Source organism: Belonocnema kinseyi, chromosome 7 (genome assembly GCF_010883055.1).
Source record: "Belonocnema kinseyi isolate 2016_QV_RU_SX_M_011 chromosome 7, B_treatae_v1, whole genome shotgun sequence".
In the NCBI taxonomy this organism is placed as follows: Eukaryota; Metazoa; Arthropoda; class Insecta; order Hymenoptera; family Cynipidae; genus Belonocnema; species Belonocnema kinseyi.
Genome location: NC_046663.1, coordinates 135,751,759 through 135,770,295, shown reverse-complemented (window position 1 = coordinate 135,770,295; position 18,537 = coordinate 135,751,759). Strand labels below are relative to the sequence as shown.

Sequence of the window (18,537 nt, the reverse complement as noted above, 5' to 3'; positions counted from 1 at the left end):
CAAATACTTCTTATTCATCTTGGAGTACACCTGTGATAGAGTACCTTTTGTCTCTCAATGATTTTCGAAAAAATCACTTGTTGTCAATAAAAAGGGCTTTTTATTGTTATGGTATTACTTTAATCGATTTTTTCTCCAAATATATCAATTTTATCAAAAAATTATATACCAATGAAAATATGCATCTCTGGGAGTGGACTAACTTTTCTTTCAAACTTTTTCCTGTAAAATCAATTTCAAGAAATTTTACCTGAATGTCCGGCGACATAGAAGCCGCCTGACAACACTTTTGCATCCAGGCAAGTGCCTGGCAATGCGCAGGTGCTATTTCTAATGTCAGCCCCTACATATACACCAATTTTCAACCTTATCCGAGTTACGTAAGTGAACGCATCCACTCACACCTGCCAGGCACCCATTTTTACGTTCCTCATCATCAGACGAACATCTCATGTGAAAATTGGCCTTATCTGTATCAAGCTGCCATTTATGTTGTGAGCCCACGGTCTAGAAGCAGATGCTCAAAGTGAGCGTTCACGGAGCAAAACGAGATATGTATTAAACACGTACGCTAACAAAACTATGGTGCGCATCTTGTAACCGGCGTTCTCTGAAATCGTTGGCAACCTGAATGCACTTACTAGATCTGGTAAATACGAGAAACAGCGATGGACACTCTGTAATCTCCGTCATCGGCTACCCTGGGCACTGTAACACTCATCAGATTCTCCCGTTTGCAACTTCTTATGCACTATATGCTACACTTTTAATCAGATCCCCGCCGATGTTATTGATGATGTCATCAGAGATATTGCAAGTGATATAATTATTTTCAATATTGTAGAATAATCGTTACAAATATCCTGAATTTTGCAGTGAGTCACAACAACGTTAAAAGAAGCAGTCTGGAAAATAATTTCAACGTTAGCAACATCAATGCAAGCAGTATAGAAAAAAATTAGTTTGATGGAACACACGCATCAACAATCCATGACAGTATAATGGAACAAAATGATTTGTATATATTTTTAAAAGATTAGTAAGTAAATATCTACTGATATATTACGATTCAATATAATGAAAACTGAACGTTACAATTCAGTTCAAGTGGACAAAAAACGTAAACTTCCAAACAAAAGACAGAGAAAAAAGATAAAGCGTTTAAAGGAAGAAGAGGTAAAAACATTTTTATATCGTTTAGTTGTTTTAGTAAACAATAATTCATAAATTAATTAGCCTACATTTATTTTTCAGAGTCAAAAAACTCAAGAAAATGCAACCAAATAATTTTCCAAAAATTTTACAGGTAATTTGTAATTACTTACCATACATTTACAATAAGAAGGTTTTTTCCAACGAAAATGTTGTACCATAAGCGAAAAAATAACTTAAAATATTTTTAAAAACTATTGAAATTGGTTCTTGCTTCTATTAGATATATTCAAACAATAGTTTTCCAGAAAGTGTTATCAACATTTGTTTGCAATGCTTGCGACGTCTACCATATTAACCTATTGATTCCCGATGGACCATTCCGTAGTCGTTTGGTTTTTTTAAATCAAAATACAAGAATTATAAAAACATGTAAAGTTGGGTTCTTTCCTATATAAAATCGCCTCGTCATTTTGATTCTATCATTACATTTTTCAAAGTTTCAATATAAAAACCAATATGGCCACTCAAAGTGGAGAAATTTTTTGCTTAAAAAGACGACCGTGGACATGTATAGTAGTTAATAATTACATGTAGCATCATTTGAGCAGTCTAGTTATAGAATCTCTAGGTCGAAAAATTATAATTTATAATTAGGTTTCCATTTTTCTAAAATGGTAGACTTCAAATTGAGACTTGATGTTTACAAAATTAACTTTTTCCCGAAAATGTGGGTGACTACTTATTTTATAAGCTTTCGGGAACACATAATTCAAATATACAAGATAATTTTTATTTTTTCAAATATCTAATTGTAAATTAGAAAACCATTCCACACTTACCTATTTTTATTGTCCTTATTTCTTTTCTAAGCCAAAGAGCAAACAAGTACGAAATAGTTCATTAGGACTTGTTAACATATTATTATTATTATTATTATTATTATTATTATTACACCATTAAGCCAACATAAATGAGACATTAAATGAAATGTTGATATAAGTTGCAATTATAGAGATTTAATGTAAATCAAATTAGGTAAATTAAAAGGCTTGGAGATTGGGCTCATTTAATGTTCTTGAAGTTATAAATTTACTTAAAGTAAGGGCTTTTAACTTATACGCAATTACGGCGCCATTTACAACCTTTTTGCCGGTGAATGATTTCCATATAACTACAAAATGGCAAGTATACACCCCATTTTCAGTTAGATAAATCGTACAATATTGGTTATATTCATTTTACAACTTATACATTATTAATCAAAATTATATGCGACACAGTTTATAAACTCTGCTATTTTCTTACTCATTGCTTTGTAGAGTTTTCAATATTTTGGTACGAGATTAAATTTCAAATAATAAGAGTACAAATACGTTTAAACCTGGATTAACCTTACTGTTTATCCAACATGCAAACAAAAAATGTAAGCCTTTAGTGATCATTTCAAATTATGCTTCAACTCATTTTCCACTGCTTTTACACGCCGAAAACGTTTTAAATAATTAGAAAACCTTTTCATCATTCTGTACAACAACGGATGGTAGATTCTAGAAACTAGATCGAAGTCTATGAGTAGGAGCGTGAAAAGAATGTACATTTTTGTGTTTCCAAGAAGTTCGAAGCTGTACGTTTGATATGCAGATATAGAAATATCTCTGTCATCTAGCAATTTTGTATTTCTAAAATTGAGATGGCAGATTATCCGCACCTATTATTTGTATAATTCTGAAAGGCTCACTATTTTTTAACCTCTTTCGGGTTCTTTAGTACGTTTGGTAGATGATTCATTTTCAAATTACACAAGCAGAAATACGTTCAGACATCGATTAACGTTACTTTTTATCAACAATTAAAATGTTCAACTTTCGATATCTGCATTGTTGATAAAGACTTGATGTCATTGGTTAGCCATGACATCGTTTAAATTTTAATATTATTTATGTTAATTTAGTATTTTTTATTCATCCTTGCATGAAAATCTATAATTGTTATAAGCGTATCGGTGAATAGATTTATGATGATACAAAGTTTTTTTGGTGAAGGTCAAAGAAATAAATAATTACGCTTATTTTAATAGATTATAATTATGAGACAACAAACATCTTTATAAGATCAATGATTGGCTCAGATTTATCTGAGTTTGTGTGATGCTTATAAGTCTATTGTCCTTTATCAAAAGAACTCTTGTAACACCATAATGCGGTGAACATTCGCGTGATGAAAAAATATCATAAATATAATGATAGGAAATTGCAACTATCTTACCTAAGTACTATCCTGTTTCTGTTTTATTCCTAATGCTTTTTAATTTACCTACTTAACTCTTGCTTTCAATTGTTTGGGATTAAAAAAAAATGCTTCTTTAAAAGAACACTCTTTTTTTGAAACAATTACAATTTCTGAATTCTTTATATTTTTTATATTTTTTACTCGTTTAGCATTTAGTTAGAGCTTAGTAATATTATAGATGACTGCTTATGATACAGATTGCTAGTTCATGTTGTAGTATACTACGATTTTGGCAGCAAACGTCTGGTTCATAATGTATCAATTTAACTTTTACTGAACAATTTTTTCTAATTATTACATAGAAATAGATTTTTAAAAAGTATTTTGGAGGTCAATGAATTATACTGTTAGAGATTCGTGTTTTCTCAAAATACTTTGGGGGTATATTTGAAATTTTTATCTAAAATATTTTTAAGTTTGATACTTACGTTGTTGGTCAAAAAGTTAAGCTTTTGTAAATGTTTTAACATTCGAGAAAAGAAACATTTATTTGCTGTTTTATTGGCTCGCTCATATTCGAACGCAAAACTTGAGTACAAAGCTAAAACTGTAAACACTTTAAAATACAGATACATTAATGGTTAAACATACATCTACTAATATAATTATATTTTGAATATGCACAAACAACTGATTGTTCAAAACGTAATGTTCTATCTAAAAATATTTTGATTAACTAATGTCAATTCAAAACATAAAGCATAGTTCAGTAAATTATTAGGAAATGATACAGTTACTTGATGCAAATAATTTGGAACGTTGTTTCTATAAGCGCGCATGGAAAACTACAATTCTAAATAATACTTGCATTTTCATTTTGTATGAATCAAATAATTGTCGTAGATTACGTATAAATAATGTAATATGTATAATATTTATCGATTTTCTTATAACTTTATATACATTAAAAACGTTGTTAATTATTTTAACTATATTTTGATTATTTAATGGCCATAATTTTGGTGTGCAGTAATCTTAGAAACTAAAATTACCCAAAAAATAACCACGTTTTAACCAATTAAGTAATTTTTATCCAAAAACTTCATTTGCTTAAAAAATTTGGTGCAAAAATCGTGACAATCGATATACCCTCGAAACAATTTAGTAACGATAAAATGTTTTTTATTCCTCTAATCTCAATATGACATCTTTAAAATTGAATGTTTGAGTATCAGATTAATAAGTAATATGCCAGCTAATGTGTTCTCTTAAAAATGCATACAATCTGCACATAGGTTCGTGTACTCGATGGTATTGTGTGTACGTGTTCGCGTTCGTGTGTTGCTCACTATATCTAACATCTTGACCGATTTTTCCCATATCAGGTCTTATTAAAATATTTTTGAATAATGAAAGCGGCTAAAGAAAATAATGTTAATTTTTCATACGTTTTAATTAATTTATATATGATTGCGTTTGAATTTAATTTCCATTTTGTGCGCGCTCTAAAATATATGTAAATATAACCTCAAAATCTAGCAATAATTTTTTATTTTACGTTACTTCTGATGGCTTTACTAATCCGGCATCAAACTTCCTGGGCTCACTTGTTTAAGATAGAATATTCCTCGACTTGTGCGTAACGTAGCTGTCTACATTTTACTTAGAAAGATACGTAATAACAAGTTATGTAAGAGATATAATTTTGTAGTCCGATTGATAAAAAGGATTTGTTTTCAGTTTATTTTAGGTCCATGACTATTTAAAAATTTTTAAGGAGGCTACATCTTGGAAAGTTTCTTGGTTTCTTTTTGTATTTTATTTGTAATTAATTGATAGAAACATTTTTAAAGTTTTATAAATAGAAATCTAGTTTGAGTAACCTTAGTACTTAAGTGCAAATTCGTCGGCAATTAAATACTTTGCATATTGTCTTGATTTGAATTACGTGCATTAAATGTACTAGATAATATTTTTATATAAGTTTCTAATGTTGTAAATGTATGCTAATTTTTATAAAATACCTTGTTCGTTTCAGATTTATCTTCAGATTACAATTATAAATGTAATCATCAAGTTGTGAATATCGATATCATTATACTGTTCATTTTAAATTGAATTATATACATAATTTAATTGGTAAAGCATGTAAATAAAAATAAATGGTTTTTGCTGATGTGTAATGTGTATTTAAACCATATTTGACATACTCCCCTAGTAGTGTTTACTAAATTATTTACACTCGAAAGAATACCAAGTTAGTAACTATGAGCGCTTAATTCTGCGAATAAGTTCCACCTGAGAGCTACGAAATTTTCGAACTGCCACGCATTTGGGAAATCATCGAGTGCAGCATTCCGTGAAATATCATTTGCGGTATTCTTACAGGGACTTCGGATCATCTGCAGTGAATTATACAAAGTCTGACTCATAAGTAGTCTTTTAATAAAAAGTTATACCGTAAAATATGAATTTTAATATTAAATTAGCGCAAGTTCTACCTTATTCAAATACGTGTACCTTTAATAATTACGATAATTGCACTAAAGAAATCAAGTAAGAGAAAAAATGCAAAATATTATTTTAATAATCTGAAAGATTTGTATTTCAATACATTTTGTTTGTTTGTTAAATTATTTTTAATTGAAATGTATGAAGAAAATTTAAGCATAAAAATTTTTAGTTATTTTACTAAATTTTATTGATCAAAGTACTAATACAATCATAAAGCAGTTTGAATGAACATCTTTCATTTCAATTTTCTTTCTTCGTGATTTCATACTTTGTCACTCAAATGCCTACGTAAAAACTACAAATAAATAATAGTCTATTGTAAGTTAATTTTCTTATTTTTGAGGGGCTGTGATAGATACGGTATAGACTTTGAAGTTCTATCTTTGAACGCGATTTTTTGACCAAGAAAAAGATCGTTTAATACTAATGTGAAAGTTAATTGTCAACAAAAAAATGCATTTATTAAATAATAAACTTTCACACATGTATGGAAAAATAGATGGGCTCTATCGTGAAGATGCTTATTCATAAATCAAACACCAAGCATGAAGGTTCCCGAAGTTGACCGAAATCGTGTATAAGATGCTCCTTCGTATGTGTAAATTATAAGAAAGTGCTAGCTCGCGCATCCAAGCTTCAGGTTCCTAGATTGCACTATTAAAAAAGTGACTGATACTGCGATCGGGCAGTGACTTTTTAAATGACTACTTTCAAATAGTGACTTCTTTTATCTATTATGTATTTTAGACATACACAAATACAAGTCATAAGTCTCATTATATGTGTGTTTGTATATGTTTGTTATATCATAAGTCTGATGGCTCTTTATTAAGATCTTGCCAACCTTAAATTACGAAGAACAAATATTAAATATACTTTTGCAATAAAACTTGTTGCACTACAAACTGAAAGTTTTATTACCAAGTAACGTGTTTATTTGTTATATAAACCATTAATCATTTCTTTGTCATTAAGTCTAGCGCGACAGCACTACATTTCATATAAAGCATTAATGTTATTTTAGTATGAGTTTTGTATAAAATGTATCTACATTTTATAAAAGAGAGTATTTTTAAAAAATTCTGTGCGTGTAAACGACTTTGCGCATGCTACGACCAATATACCTACGCACGCAAAACTCGTGCTTAGCACACTTCATGTTATAAAATACTTTATAACGTCAAGTAAATAATTTATAGCCTCAAATTGTCATTTTATGCACTGTGATAACCTTAAAATGCATCACAGATTGAGTTATTTGTACCTCGTGTGATAAAATAGTTTTTGCACTTCTATTAAAAGATACTAGTTTGATACTTGAGCGAGAAAGTGATTTCCTCAGCATGCGAAAATAGTACCTTATACAGCATGTGCGCAAAATGATAGGGGCGTAGCTCGTACGACCTTTAATAATCCGTTATACACGTGGTGCATACAGTATTTTTCAACACTATAGTGCGAAAAATACTGATAAAGGGCGCAAAATGCTCATTTTGCTCAATGCTTTAACCTCAAAATGTATACAGTTTTAAGTCATACGCATGTTATATGAATTACCAAAATAACTAGTTAAAAACAAACAGTAGCACTAGTAGTTTCAACCCAACTTTCCTTTCAGCGTAGTTTTTTGTAGTTTCTTAATACCTGAAGAGAATTGTGAAACAGCTGTTACTTCAATTGAGGGAGCCAAAACAGAAAGGGCATCAATTGAACGCAAGTGCCATTGCCACATCACTGGTACCACTAGCACCATATACTTACATGATGCACTGCTTCGTTAATGTCACAGCGCATTTTTTTTAGAATAAGTATAAGACGTGAGTAGATAGGTAAGGAGGCTTCTGGACCACTTTTTTCCGTACGAATAGCAAACTTGCGACTAGAATGCGGAAGGCTATAAGATTGGTTTCGCTCCTTGTGCTGACTAACGAATCACAGTTTCGAACTATCCACACTATCGATATTGGAAATCAATACTTAAAAATTAAGGGAATGAAACTTCAGCCCCAAAAATATGGGATGGGACATAATATGATATACAATATCGCAATATTCGACTATTTAATACCTGCTATTCCCGGAATTGAAGTTTTTCACCCCAAAATAATATAATTTTGATGTATTAGATTTTTACGCAGTGGTGCGTCATTGACAATTTCCAAGATCTGCAACCACCCTCGTGCTATTATGACAATTCTCGTTAAACAACATTCCATTCTGATTACGCCATCATCGATTCTTGGAACCCTTATCTATGTGAACTAAATTAATTAAACGTTCTACTTTGATATTTGCCGACAGGGCGTCATATTTCATAAAATGTTAAACAATTTCTAGGGTAAACAAAATTCCATTCTGATGACGTCATCGTCGATTCCTGGAATACTTATCTATGTGAACTAAATTGAGTAAACGTTTAAATACGTATTATTTTTTCACTCTCATGTTAATTATTGTATCATATGGTAAAATGCTACGGAAAGGCTACATAAATTTGATGGAGGGGGTAAGCGTCTATAGGAAGATGTCAGTTCTTCTCTTTCTTCAGTTTGTTGTCAGATGTCAGATTGCGAAGAAGAAAAGCAACAAGAGCTAAACAGTCATTTCAACGTATTCCTAAAGAACATTCAAGAGCTAAAGCAAACCATTCAAGTGCGAACCGATATACAAACTCTTAACAAGGAAATTTAAAAGTGTGAATCTTGAAGATAACAAGCAGTGGAGGAGAAGAAAAAAAGAATGGATTTCCTCAAATTGAACAAAACCGCTCGCAGTGAAGATTTTCTTCCAATAAAGAAGCTGGCAGACCTAGAAGTTAACAAGGGATATGAAATAACGGACATTAAGGAGCCTAAAACAAAATATGGAACGAGAACGCTTGTAATCATAGAAAACAAATTCACCGTTTTCCTACCAAAAAGAATGGAAAAATTGTTTGAAGAGGATAAAAGTTTGTTTATTCAAATGAGGAAAGCCTGTGAAGACCAGCATCTGGAAATGGTATATTTGGGTGGACGCTTCAACTCTATTGAATTTGTGGAGACAAATGTATAAGTGTGTGCAGTTTTTCAAATATCGCTCAGTCCGTGACAAGCTTCGGTGTGATATTAATCGTGCCTTATACACTACAAAATAAAATGCTACATGCGACCACATACAACCTGAATTCATCCTTCACAAAACAAATTATTGTTGGTGCTGAATTTAAAAAAGACGTAAAGCTCGGCTCAGCAGTAAAACTTCAGACCAGTCATCATCATGCAAGTATAACCCTAAATCTTGAAGTGTGGAAATTATTTAAAAGTTACTTTAACCTCATAACACTCTTCCTTGATGGCCAAGAGAAGCAACAATGCATAGAATGTGGAAATTTCCATATACACATGACTATATTTTTTGGAAAGTATATAGTGGCTTTGGAGAAAATTCAAGAAACGCAAAAATATTATCCATTTGTACTGGAAGAAACAACGTTTGCTGTTCTTCAGGAAGTCAGCCCTTGTATCGACCGGCATCTTCTGGATCTCATTGTTATGCCGTTTCAACGTACAAAAGATGTCATTATTTAAACCATCGCTGAAAGTGTCTGGCGTAACTTGAAATCACCATCTGTGAAAAGTATAAAATCTTATATAACAAAAAACTATACGAGTTTAGAGAGTAGGGCAATGAAAAAACTTATATTTGCTAATCTTATGCGATATAAAATTCTATTTCTTGAAATGACGACTTTTTACAGTCAGAATATGTGATAAGAAGTGATTGAGAAATTACCAGAACTCAGATGCGTGAATGGTAGCTCTATAAATTAAAAATGTCATGTATTTTGTTTGTAAGAAATATCTAAATATAAATATGATCTAAACTAAATACGCCTTTTTTCATTTACTAGATTACGGGTAGGTAGATGTGTTAGTAAAAAAGACATATACACCCGAAAATAATCAACTTTATTAAGAAAAAAACTTAAAATTAATACAAAAGATACTTACAAGCTAGACTTAACTATCCAACTATTGTGTGAGTTATCGAAACCTAACCATTTTACAAATGGCTTATTTCCTCGCTTTTTCAGTACTTCTACTTGGATGTCAAACTTTACCTAGTTCTTGTTCATAAAAACTGCCGGCAATAGCCTTACCTTGATAATCCTTAAGCATATATGCCACTGGTTTAGTATTCTTAATATGGCTTACGATAAATATTTAAGTTGTCCAATTCGGTGTGTAGCCTTTCTCAAAAACATGCTTAAATTTACTTATACACACTTTATCTCCAACTTTAAAATTCGCTTTCTCAACTGCATGTTTTACACTGTAGTTTTTGTTTGCATCAAACAACAATTTTTTCTCATTTTCTTCAGCAACATCTTTTGGTTTCATTCGAATAGTCTGATGCCTAGTATCGTTGTAAGATGAAACTAAATCTTTCAAAATATCTATTTGTAATTCCCCTGTAAGCTAAATTGCATCCACATTTTATTCTTTAAAGTACGATTAAATCGCTCGAAAATGGATGCTTTTAAATTGCTAAACGTCGAGTACAAATGTAGCTTGTATCGCTACATAAGATTTTCAAAAAGTAAGCTGTAAAATTCTTTGCCTCTATCAACAAGTAAATTTTTCGGTATGCGTCCTTTGTCAAGTATAGATTTCATAGCTGCAGCTACATCTTGACCCTTCTTGGATTTAGCTGGAATAGCCCAAGCAAATTTGGAAAATATATTAATTACAGTCAAAATGTACTTGTATCCTGTGTTTTCTTTTGTATAAGGTTGCATTTCAACAAGATCCGCTTGCCAAGTCTCATCGATGCTACGGATATCAAAGTGTCGACGTTGATAGTTTTTTCTAGCAGGCCTATGTAGCTCCTTCACTAGTTGCAGCTTTTCGTTATTCATTTTTTAGTGTGTTCAGTTTGGCATCCAACTGAGAAATGAGCTCTGAATTACGATGCGCCAGTTCTTGAATGGAATCTACAACAACTTTCAAAATATTTAAACTTTTATATGAGAAAGTTTCTAGAGTTTCAATCATCATGTTATTGTTAACAACTTCAGTTCACAAGGAAGCTATGACATCATGCAGTCTGAATTTCTTGCTGTAACACATGTTGCATCATATTGATATTTACTGCATCATCTAAATCTTTTGTATCAGCTACATTGCACAGCTTTTTTCCGATATCATAATGCCCATCGGTGGTGAATTTGAATCCAACTCCTGGTGGACCTCGACTTGCCATCTTAGCTCGCTTAATATGACGTCCAAACACATCGATACTCATTTTACAAATGACCAAAATATCGTCAAATTGATTAATAAATATGAATTATCAATAATAAATTGATAAATTAATTTTAAAAATTGATTAATAAATAATTCCAGCCTCTCTTAATTCTTCAATAATTGACATAATTTCATTTGTGTGACTTGGATTTCCTGCTGCTTGAGATGCTAACAGTAAAGGCAATCCATCAACTAATTCGTTTGGATTATCTCAATAAATGTAGTCTAATTTATTAGCCTCTGTACCAACCATATATTTTGGAATTAAACCGTTACCCATTGAAGAGCGCTTTTCAATTTGTTTATTGTTAGTTTTCAAAGGTGAAAGGGGAATTAGTTTTTTTATAAAATTTGTATATTTGGCAGATTTATTATCACGAAAATCCCCATCAACTCTATAATGTTTTCGATGCAAATTTATTGAATTTGCAATATTTTTAAAATTTTCAAGGTCTTCATTATTTATAACAGTACTATTTGGTATCTTTTTAAACATATGTTTAAGCAAACCCACAGTCTTGGATAGCTTACAGTGCCTATATTAATAAGATTTTTATTGAAACTTATCGAAGAATCTCCATTCATTAGTCTGTCTTTCGATAATTTTCGTACACCATAAACATTATCTATATCTCTCCTTCTCTCTCCCAACTTTTGAAGATAATCAATTGCTATATCATTTGATGGAAAGGAAACTGGTGTTTCTAAATCCTCTGAAGCCTCTGAATCGTATGCTGACAAGAATGAAGTTTCATCATCATCTTGATCATTTTGCTCTTCACCTTGATTTTAAAACTCTTGCTGAAATTCTTCTTCAGATTCACTCTTCAATTCACTTTTCATTTTATTCTTGGCTTTATTTCCGATTGGATCAATTCTTTTAACAGTTTCAAAACCATTAAATATTTTCTCAAGTGGTGTAATGCTGGGCTTAAAGGTATCATTTAATGTCTGATCAACTGTTTCTTTACCCAACTTTAGTTATCTATGCTTTCGTCGAATCGCTTCACTATCTTTAGCAATTTCATGCAAAATATGTTTTTGCTTATGAAAGCCCTCACGTGTAGACATGTTAATACCGTAGTGTTCAAAGTGTAACTGTCTCTATGTAGTCATTACATACATATTTATTGCTTTTCCAGATTAACAAAACAATCAAAACCTTTTCTATATCTACCTTGATTCAGATTTCTATCCTTATCAATTACAACAAATTCATTCTTATCATCATACCAGCAAGCTAAACACACCTTTTTAAATTGTGAATAAGGCATGTCACTATTCACATGATCATCATATATATGCTTCAGATTCATCTCCTCTTGTTTGAACAATACAAGCAAATTAACATTATCACGTATAAGATGTTTCGGAATACAAGCATATGTTTGACTCAAATAGAAACAGTCAAGAACCTTGTGCCTACCCATTGAAAAAAATGCTTTTATATTATCTTGCTTTACACAGGCTACATCATCAAATACAAACACTGAATTTGAATTAGCTTCATTTGGCATTACAACATCATCATGCTCATTGAAAGGATAGTACTCAACACCAGCTACTGAGTTCAGAACTTTTTCTAAAAATTTGTATTTTGGTTGATTTAAAGATTTAGAGTAAACATAAACATTTTCAAATCTCAATCCATTTAGGTGTATTAACAGAGCCAACAAAGCATTTGTCTTTCCACAGTTGGAAGGTCCACAAAATATTGCTCGTACACTGCTTGGTAACAGATGTCCATGCCGTTTTTCTTTTTTCTCATGCTGTACAAGCGAATCGAAATTATCGATAGGTAGCTTTATAGGTTGTGCTTCAAACTGCATCTTGACTATGACTGAGTGAAAAACTATAAATGTCAGGTTTATGTAGGTTCAGTCTTTAGTCTGAAAGTATTTCTCAAACACATATGATTATTCACGGTGACAGACCTACAGTCAGTCGGAAGCGATCCTCGAAAGAGGCGAGACGTGGCAAAGGTCTGTTGAATAAAATTATTAATAATCTTCCTTTAGAGTTACATATTCCTGCATACCAGTACTGTGGACCAGGCACGAAATTGGCAAAACAAATTGCGTGAGGTGATCCTGGAATCAATCCTCTTGATGCTGCTTGTAAGGAGCACGACATAGACTACTCACAAAATGGAGAAAATATAGAGGCTAGAAACTCAGCTGACAGTGTACTAGCTGAAAAAGCTTGGAAACGTGTCCTTCCTGAGGACACAGGCTTGGGTGAAAAGGCCGCTGCTTGGGTAATAACTAATGCAATGAAAATTAAATCAAAATTTGGTATGGGTATCAAAAATAAAAGGTCTACGACCACACTCAAAAAATAGTTACAGCAGCTGAAAAAGCAATGATAACAGGCAATGATGCACAAACTGTTATCAAATCTGCTCTCAGAGGGGCATGTGCAGCTGTGAAAAAGACTGATGGAAAAAGAAATGTAAAGAAACCTCGAATTTTACCAGTTCCAAAGAAATTGGGTGGCTTTCTACCCTTTCTTATACCCATCTTTGCCGGTCTAAGTGCTACTGGTGCGCTAGCTGGTCGAGCTGCGGGAATATCTAAAGCTGTTAATGATTCAAATGATGCAAAACGAAAGCTTGAAGAAAGAAAACGTCATAATGAAGCAATGGAAGCCATTTCTGTGGGGATAGGTCTTTATTTGAAACCATATAAAGGAGGATTAGGACTTCATCTAAAACCATATAATCAAGGAGGGGGACTTAAGTGCAAACCAAAACACGTAAAGTGACGCTATCTCACCGAGCATTAACCAATGCAAATTTATTTAAATTCGCAAAAACTTCACAAATTAAACATTTTAGAGGTGTTTTTATACGTAATGGATTACCAAACTGTGGGCCACGTGAATTCGAAAGTGCTATTGTTAAACTTGATGATAAAAACAATCTAGGTACTCATTGGGTTGCGTATAAAAAGTTTAACAGGAAAGTAATTTATTTTGATAGCTTTGGTAACCTCAGGCCACCTTTGGATCTCTTTAAGTATCTCGGTGTTGATAGCGTAAAATATAATCATGAAAGCTATCAAAAATTATGATACATTAGTATGTGGACATTTATGTCTTTAATTTTGATGCAATCAAAATCTTAAAATATGTATAATCTATATAAATGTAGAGGCTAATGATTTCAAGCCAGTCAAAGACTAGCCGTCACCATGGATGATTCATTGACGCTAACATTATCGGGCACTCCTTCGATCCTAGAAAATCAGTATTTTCCTCCAATTGAGTTGTCTCTATACAAAAATTACGCTCTTGGTATTGTCGAATTTCTAACCTTCAACTCAATTCCCAATGTAGACATTGGTCAAAATAAATTCCACGTGGGTAAAGAAATAATTGAAATACCTACAGGAAGTTATGAAATAGGTGATATACAGCGCTATCTACAGAATGTTTTAGTAAAAAAGGGTATTGAACTTCATATTAAATCTAATAATAATACATTACGAAGTGAAATATATTGCAATCGAGATATAAATTTTTAAAAATCAGACTCAATTGCAAGTTTATTGGGATTTACACCAAGAATATTGGAACCTAATAAACATCATGAATCAGACCAACCAGTATCCATTATTAAAATAAATGCCCTCAGAGTTAAATTTAACATAACTACAGGAGCGTACATCAATGGTCAAAAAGTACACACTATTCATGAATTTTTCCCCGTTGTACCGCCAGGATATAAGATAGTAGAAGTCCCATCGCACATCATTTACTTGCCGATCGCCATCAAGACAATAGATCACATACAGCTCTGTATAGTTGATCAAGACGGACATTTGGTTAATTTTCGTGGAGAAATTATAACACTCAGACTGCACATCAAGTCTTTACGATAATGGGTATTGTTTTCAATAAAAAGGTCGGATTCAGCTATAATACTTTAGTATCATGGAGCAAGAGCATCAGTCGACAACAGACTGTCAAAGGGATAACACCTCAAAACGTACTGCTGCTGAAAAGGCTGGGTTTCGAGGTCACATGACTCGCAAAAAGAAGAGAATAAAAAGATTCAAGATTTTTTGTGCTTGCATCTGTATTTTTGTATATTGACGTTTAATTGTTTGTCATGGAGGGGGAAATTTTTAATATCGAAACTCCCATTATTTTCGGCGAATCTTTCGCTCATTGTGAAGTGCATGCACACCAGTCATATGCTTCATCAAGCTTTAATAATAGTGATGAGATTAGAATTGCTGTTCAGAATCAAGATTATTGTCTCCTGCCGAGCAAAAGTTCACTACACGTACACGGCAGAATCGTAAGAACTGATGGAGCACCAGTAATAAACGCAATTTTAGTTTCTATTGCCATCTGTAATTTGTTTGAAGAAGCAAGATATTAAATCAATGCAATAGAAATTGATAGAAATAAAAATGTTGGTCTCACTAGTCTCATGAAAAATTATGTATCTCTAAATCCCGGACAGTAAAGTTACATACAGAATACTGGCTGGCTTGAAATAAATGATAATAATCAATCACTAACCGTCGCCACTGGTTACTTTGATGTAGCCATACCTCATAGCATGATATTTGGTTTTGCCGAGGATTATCACAAAATCATTGTCAATGCTAAACATGAACTTATTTTGACAAGATCAAAAAGTGGTGCAAATGCCATTTTGCAAGCTGCCCCCATTGAGCAGTATAAAATTGAAATTAATAAAATAGAGTGGTTATTGCCTAGTGTTAGATTGTCAGATTCACGCAAATTTCAGTTACTAAAATATATTGAAAAAGATCCATCTATTCCAGTAAGTTTTCGAACTTGGGAACTGTATGAATATCCTCTACTTCCAACTACTTCAAACCATGTTTGGACTGTAAAAACATCAACACAGTTGGAAAAACCAAGATTTGTTGTACTTGGATTTCAAACAAACAGAAAAAATAATACTATTAGAAGCTCTAGAAATTTTGATAATTGCAATTTGACTAATGTACTCGTATAACTACTTTCAAATGATCAGTGCTATCCTTATAGTAATTTGAATCTTGATATTAATCGAAATAGGTATGCTCTTCTTTATGAAATGTATACGAACTTTCAAGCTTATTACTAGGGTAAAGAACTGCAACCATTGCTGTCGAGAGGAGAATTTATAGGGTATGCACCTCTAGTAGTAATTGACTGTTCTAAGCAAAATGAGTCCTTGAAATACGGACAAGTTGACGTTCGATTGGAATTTCCAACTAGTGAAAATTTTCCCGCTCACACAACGGCATATTGCTTAATTTTGCATGATCGTATATTTGAGTATAAACCGATAAGTGGTGTGGTGAAAAAGTTGATATAAAAACTACTGTAACCGAGTGGAAATAGTTTAGTTCCATATATATAATTAATTATAATCTATTTATTTTTAAGTATAATGTACTGGTTTTTTCTATTGGAAATGAAAAATAATTTTAAATGAAAAAGAAAAATAATTTGTTTTTTAGAGTTGCTGGTCCCTATAATAATAATAAGTGCGAATATTAGATAAGTAAATGATTGGTTGGTGAACATAGTTGACATTGGAATATTCGGTCTGCTGGATCAGGTTGCATCCAATAGCTACATCAATTTAGGAAAATGATTAGCATTGAAATTTTTAATTAGAAGTAAATTTGCTTTAAAAAAATGTTATTTTCAGGTTGCATTAAATAAAAAAGAACAATTTAGATTAAATTCATTTTTTCTTATATTTACAATAACTTGTATTTTACAAACAATTTTACAGTTTTTAAATTTCTTCTTCTTTCAATTTACATATATACTTCTTTTGTTACTATTTCCAATTATACATGTATTTTATTTACAGCCCTATGTAGATAATAGTCTATATCTTCCACATCAAAGGTGCTAGGTCTCTATCTTTCTCACTCACCGACTCTTATATCCACATCACTCATCACATTAATCACCTCGCTTGTTTCTACACATATATACAAGTTTTTGTTTAGAATCACTGTTCATAATCTCAACTCTTCTTTGAGAATTGAATTCTTTTTTTTGGAAAATGAATATTAATTTTTATCAACATCCATTGCCTCCTGTGATTGGATTTTGTAGCCCCATGGAAGTGTGTCGGTTGTATGAGGAAGCAGCATCCTCTTATCATCTCGCCAGCTGACGGCGATCTTGTTTTGCTGAATTAAGTGAACCTCATGTTTACGGCTTCGAATTAACCGTTTAGGTCGAGTAAGAGTTTGATAATGTAGCAAAGTTTGCCTATAGTCGTCAAACGTGATTGTCCTCAAAGTGGACCCTTTAATCCCTTTGGCTTTCTTTTTCTCCCCTTCTTCACCCAAAACTTTATAAGAATACAATTTTGACCTTAGCCCCACAAATTCAGTTAAATTTTTCCCGTTACATTCGTCCTTCATGAGCCCCAAGACTTCTTTGTTTAGTCATTCAATTTCGTATACATCATTTGGTGGATAGTCTGAGGCATCAAATTTATCGGAATCTTTTTTAACATACTCATAAATGTTTTGTTCTGTAGTGTGGTAAATCAAGCTGTCTGTGTCTGTGTAGAGTAATTTTGTCTTTTCACCGAATGCGTAAATCATTATCTTTGATATGTCTAGAACTGTGAAGCCTGTATAGATGGGCTTATTGAATTTAATTTTGGTTTTACTCATTTCAATGATCACCATGTCCTCACCAAATATAGTACAGCTATGAAAGTTTGGTTTGGCAATCAGAGCTTTTGCACCCCATCTTCCCTCCTACTTTGTCACTAATCTGACATCGTTGTGCTTCCTGACGTTTTCCATGGTCTTTCCGAAGACAGAGTTGTTCATGAGTTTGAAGAAATTTTGTTCAAACGCATTTTTTGCCTTCTTTCTCAAATCAGTATTCAAATCAATATAGGCTTTTAGCCATGGCTTTTGTTGAATTCTAAAACTCGATGAATTTTAACAAGTTTCGTTCCCAATTTTAAATACTGTTTTAAGTTTTGATAATGGAGAACGTAATTAGTCTTTAATTTCCAATTGGTAATTAGTTTTATGATTTTAGATGTTGGAAGAGGAGGTGTAAAATGCTCTGGACATAATGGTAGGTCTTTATGCAAATCATGGAGTTATTCAGGATATTCTAAATCTACTTCAAGAATATAACCTATTTCTGAATCATCGGGAATGTTGAAAAAATTTGGTTTGTTTTCAAAATCAGTGAACCAGTTGAAATTGTTATAGGGTAAAGATTGGCTCATAGCTTTACCGTATTGATTGTTTATATCGAAATAAGTGATATAGGACTCGGATACATTTTCATCAAAATTCGACCCCATGAATCTATTATTTGCTTTCGCATACCT

The 18,537-nt window shown here is 32.1% G+C and overlaps 1 protein-coding gene across 5 annotated transcripts in view; it reads left to right on the top strand.

Moving 5' to 3' along the window:
- The window catches only part of LOC117175811 (DTW domain-containing protein 2), a 217,397-nt gene that overhangs the window by 20,920 nt on the left and 177,940 nt on the right, over positions 1-18,537 (top strand). Inside the window, exons 2-4 of one of the 5 annotated variants that reach the window (XR_004467528.1) lie at positions 877-1,176; positions 1,255-1,306; positions 5,423-5,529. The exons of 2 other annotated variants lie outside the window; for them this stretch is intronic. The gene's annotated coding sequence lies outside the window, so the exon portion shown is untranslated. Of the gene's footprint in view, positions 1-876; positions 1,177-1,236; positions 5,399-5,422; positions 5,530-18,537 lie in introns of those variants that run through there. 2 more of the 5 variants (XR_004467529.1, XR_004467527.1) reach the window with 2 other exon arrangements.